The sequence below is a fragment of the Peromyscus leucopus genome, chromosome 5 (genome assembly GCF_004664715.2).
Source record: "Peromyscus leucopus breed LL Stock chromosome 5, UCI_PerLeu_2.1, whole genome shotgun sequence".
In the NCBI taxonomy this organism is placed as follows: domain Eukaryota; kingdom Metazoa; phylum Chordata; class Mammalia; order Rodentia; family Cricetidae; genus Peromyscus; species Peromyscus leucopus.
This window is the reverse complement of record NC_051067.1, coordinates 144,830,632-144,836,349: the sequence shown is the minus strand read 5'-3', so window position 1 is coordinate 144,836,349 and position 5,718 is coordinate 144,830,632.

Sequence of the window (5,718 nt, the reverse complement as noted above, 5' to 3'; positions counted from 1 at the left end):
ACTTTGGAGGCAGAAGTAGACAGATTGCTGAGTTTGAGGCCAGCCTGGTCTATAGAGTGAGTTCCAGGACAGTCAGAGATACACAGAGAAACCCTGTCTCAATAAATAGAGTGAAATAGATAGATAAATAGATAGTTGATAGATAGATAGATAGATAGATAGATAGATGGATGAATGGATAGGTAGATAGATATAGATAGGTAGATAGATAGATAGATAGATAGATAGATAGATAGATAGATAGATGGATGACAGATAAAAAAGAAAGAGTACAAGGTGTGGGAGGCACCGTCCGAGTCCACTCTGCACACCCTCCCCTCTCCTCAGCACTCTTGACAGAGGGCCTGCTGTTATTTCCAACTTGGACACGAAGGAACTGAGATGTAAGAACGTGGAAACAGGCCCGAGCATCTGGTCAGGGACAGGCAAAGCAGGATTTGCGTTCAAACTGACAGCAGACGCTGAGGCTGAGTCTGCGGGAAAAGCATTTCAGTCTGAGTCGCTTAAAATGAGAGGCATCAGGCTGGGGATCAGCTCAATGATCACGGATCTGCCTCCACACGCAGTGTCCTGGGCTCCATCCCAGCACTGAAAAACTGAAATAACAAAGGTCTATTCTTTTACAATTCTGGAGGCTGGCCACCGGAATCAGAGTTTCAGCAGGTTGGCTCTTTCTGCTAAGGGACAATCCTCTACACCTTTCTCCTAGCCCTGGTACTTGGTATACATCCTCTGTGTCAGCTTTGTGTCACGGCCTCTGCCTGTTGTCACTTCCCCCTGCACCTCCCTACCCTACCCCTCTGTGTCTTCTTTCGAGACAGGGTCTCATATACCCCAGGATGGCCTCGAACTCACTATGTAACAGAGGTTGTTCTTGAATCTCTGATCTTCCTGCCTCCCCATGGAATTATAAGTGTATGCCACACCTGGCTTCATGCTGTGCTAGGGATGGTACCCATGGCTTCTGTATATACTAGGCAATCACTCTACCCACTGGACTACATCCCTCACCCTCCAAGTCTCTTTTGGTAAGGACACCAGTGACAGAATTTAGGGCTACTCTGATCCAATATGGTCTCATCTTGGTTCCTCCTGCAGATATACCATTTCCGCACCTGGGTACACTTTCAGAACTTCATTGCATCTTCTTGGAGGACACGTTTCAGTCTGTTTCAGCACAACTCCACAGGACGCCTTGCTGCTGACACACATAACGTGTCCATGTAGGGCCTAGGATGATCACCTGTCCAGCAGGCACCTGGACCACTCGGGCTCGGAGTGAGACGGGCTGGCTGAAGACAGGGCAGGCTTGCACATGTGTGTGTCGGGGTGGGGAGGGGGGGGCTGAGGTGAAGGAGCTAGGCTCCTGGCTCTTCTCTAGGGGGAGGGGAGGCCTGCAGTGGAGTCTAGGTGGACCACCCAGGATGTATGGGCAAGGGAAGGGGGCATTTTTCTTGGCTGTAGGCATACACATCTCTCCCTGCAGCATGGTTTCAATCACCCTGACAGCAAAACCTCAAGTTTCAAATCTGGGCCGAGGATGCTTTGTTTTTCTTGCTAATCAAGACTCTTGCTTTTGGCTCATGGTAACAAAGATTTCAACAGCCATAGCTAAAAAGGTTGGTAGGCGCTCCTGGAAGGCATTATGTTAAGCTCTCTATGGAAACAGAGCAATGAGAAATACACCCTGGGAAGCAGGACTTGCTGGAAGGTGGGGCCATGTGTCCTTCAGCGTCCTCTGAAAGACAGGTCGTGAGATGTTCGAGTGCTCTGCCATCCCTAAGTAACTGTAGACCCAGGAAGAGCTGAGAGTATGTAGGAGCAGAGCCGAGGCCCCAAACGCTTTGCCTTGGCATTCTCTGGAGGGCAGGCACACACATCTGGATCTGGGCCCTGCCTTTGGCAGGTCTTGGCCTCAGTGAGGATAATGTTTCAGGGACTAGATAGGAACTCGCTGCTGTGAGCAGATTGAGAGAAGCTGCCCCTGTTTCATGCTTTGTCACATAAAGAGTGCATTTAAGTCACCATGTATCTACTTGGCGAATCTCGAGATGTATTTTGTTTTCCCCCTGGGTTCTCATCAAACACTGACTGCACATCGAAGCAGTTCCTGCCAGAGAACAACAGCTTCCAGGCTTCACTTAGCAAGAACATTTCCTTTGGTGTTTTAACAACGGATTCAGTTACTAGAAACCCAAGTGGAAGGTTAAAGACACCATGTGCAATCTGCTAACACCGCTCTTCAACCTTGTGGGCCCCTGCCCCAGGGCTGGCCACACACACTCTGTTTCTTGGGACAAACTGAGGTTGCTGAAGTGTGACTCAGGCTAGAGATTGGGTCCAGGCAGGAGGACGCTGTTTCTAGCTGGGTTTTACCTTGGGAGAGGAAGTTCCAAACCTCAGTCTGTCAGCTTTTATGACCTGCTGCCAGGCTGGGTCCCCAGATCTCTTCTTCTCTCACCTCCCCACAGCTGGGTTTGTCTGTTTCACAGCTTCTATGACTCTAGAGTCCCAGGACCAATCTCCTTCCTAAGGGCAGGGCCCATGTGCAGTTATAGGTCAATGACGAGCACGCTGCATCCCAAACATAACTTCCTTCTCTCCTCCCAGTCCCGGGGTTGGAACCCAGAGCCGTGTATGTGCTAAGGCAAGTGCTCTGCCACTGAGCCACATACTCAGCCGTTTCCTACTGAGACAGGGGCCCACTAAGCTGCACAGGATGGCCTTGAACTCACTCTGTAGCACAGGCGGGCTAGAACTTTTGCTCCCCCTGCCCCAGCCTCCCAAGATTATATGGACTTACACTGCCAGGCACACCCCAAAATGTAATTTTTAAAGCTGTGTGGAGCCCCCTCTTTCCACTGAAAACCCCTTGACTCCTTGTGGGTAGCATGCTGCTCTTCAGCCCCGGGAGCTGGCAAGTTAAATCTGTGCAGTTCAACCCGAGATCTCTGTTCTCACTGCCCCCGACTTACAGACAGCCGTTCTCCATCGGCCTGGCTACCGTAGTGTCTGCCCAGCGTCTGCTCACTTCTGGCGTCTCAGGAATCCACAGAAGCCTGGCAGATTCCATCAGTTCGAGTATTTCACTTTCTTCCCATATCGAAAGGAGCTGGTTCCCATCCAGAAGGATGGCTATTCTCAAGATGGGACCTTCTTAGAGAGTGGAGGCCACTTTTTCCCTATGTTCTGTTTTAGCCACAATGAATATAATTTGTTGACTCCTGGGGCTTCCCTGGAATGCTACCAACCCTATGCCAGCCGACATTTGTCCCCTCCCCACTTTGCTGAGACCTCACTAGAGTCTGAAGCTTCATGTCTGCCACGTGTAAACAAAGGTACTGGCACTGAAATGAACTGTAAACCGAGGCCCTGGTGCAGATGCCTGGGGTAGATGCTATCTGTGGCTAGGCGTGGCCTCTGTGTGACCTGGCCACTTCTGGCCCTTACAGCATTGATTTTCTCCACTCATCTTTGTATGAAGGTACAGTGTGGGCAATGCATTTGGCACAGAAAGGGCTTACCTGTCTCCCTAAGCCCCACCGATTTTATGTTGTATTGGAAGCAAAACAAATATCCAAGATCCAGGTCAGCATCAGTTTAGAATAATTTCTGCTAGTAGGAAAACAATCTTTGAAAAAGGCACTTCACAGCCAGGTGGTGGTGGTACACACCTTTAATCCTAGCACTCAGGAGGCAAAGGCAGGTGGATCTCTATGAATTCAAGGCTAGCCTGGTCTACAGAGCTGAATTCCAGGACAGCCAGGGCTGTTACACAGAGAAACCCTGTCTTCAAAAACAAAAACAACCCAAAAAAGATTTTTGCTAGATGGTGGTGGAATATGCCTTTAATCCCAGCATTTGGAAGGCAGAAGGCAGATCTTGAGTTTGAGGCCAGAGTGTACAGATTGAGTTTCAGGACAGAGAAACCCTGTCTTGAAAAAACAAATTGAGAGAGAGAGAGAGAGAGAGAGAGAGGAGAGAGAGAGAGAGAGAGAGAGAGAGGCAGAGAGAGGCATTTCACTTTTTTTTAACTTGGGAAAATTAGAAAGGTAACGTCTTTCGAAACAGGGTACTTCACACACATACATGCATGTGCACACACACACACACACACACACACACACAGGCTGGCTTTAGGTAGCTCAATCCTGTCAAGGCAATCTAATCTTCTATGACAGAGCAGCAGACCCAGTAGATCGAGGGGGTGACAGTAGTTAGACTTCATCTTTGTCAGCTTTGAAACTTTTGATTCCTGAGTCCTACTCAATACGATTATCCTTAAACTAGTTGAAAAGTTAGAGAAGCCAGGGCTAGTGCTGGCTAGAGACAGAAGTGGGGCTCCCCAGGGGGTCGGCCTTGAGGCCTGTGGCCCCGGCACTCACATGAACCGCCAGATGACAGCAAAGAGAACTCAAGGGTCAGCATTATGGTCAAGGTGCAAGTGGGGGAGAGGGACAGGGGTGGGGGCGGGGCCTGGGTACAGATGATCAGCCAGCCCGTCACGGAAGTGACCCGTGGAAGCATGGGGCCTGAGCAGAAGAGTGCGCGTTGAGGAAACACAGCGCGGATGTACAGAGGTGCACACGTACACACTAGTCACTACTTGATTGTGGTGCTAGGTGAAGACATCCAGCAAGGGGGACCCTGCACCTGTCAACCTGCCCACAACACTAGTCCCTTCCAGACTGGCTCAGCCACGGGAAAGACAGGTGCACAGTGTGAGTTAGTCCAGAAGTAATTAAACTGGGATGGGACATGGAGAGACAGAAAAGTTAAATGAATTAGGCTTATTGAACTTGGAGATGGCGCTTTATAAAAGAAAACCAAAGAAAAATAGAAACAGATTAAATTCCAACACATGAGAACAAAATGGAATGTGACAAGGATTATCCTTGGCTTTAAGGCTGACGAACAGGCTATTAAATTAGCAGGAACTTCTCCAGGATGGTTTTGCACACCCTAGGCTAGCTGGGAAAAGACCTTGATAACTTGAAAAATAGCTGTCTCACCCAAGTTAGAACACTACTTCAAAGCACTTATTTAAATCCATAATTGAAAATTAAGCAGCAGCCAGTAAATTCACTGTTACAATGCCTCAAGGCATACTTGGCTGTCATTCATAAAGAGAAGTTCGGCCTGGGGTAGTGGTTCATGCCTTTAATCCCAGCACTAGAGAGGCAGAGGGCAGGTGTATCTCTCTGAATTCGAGGCCAGCCTGGTCCTCTGGCTACACAGAGAAACACTGGAAATATCAAAGAGAAAGAGAGAGAGAGAGAGAGAGAGAGAGAGAGAGAGAGAGAGAGAGAGAGAGAGAGAGAGGAAGAAAAAGAAGAAGAAGAAGAAGAAAAGAGAAGAGAAGAGAAGAGAAGAGAAGAGAAGAGAAGAGAAGAGAAGAGAAGAGAAGAGAAGAGAAGAGAAGAGAAGAGAAGAGAAGAGAGATTCAAATGTGCAAGCTAGGGCTGTTCCAGAATACGGGACACCAAACAGTGACGGACACTGACACAGGCCATAGGGTCTTCTCTTCCCACCTGTAAGCAAGCTCTTGATGAAGTACCTACTACAGGTAGACGGTGGCCTGAGACTGGAGTACATGAAACCCACCCCAAGTGCGGCCCCATCCAAACATTTCTCTTTAAGTAACTCAGGAAAGGATAGGAGGGGGAAAACCCACAATGCTTTTCTTTATAATGTTGCCAACAGCTAATAACCACAGAG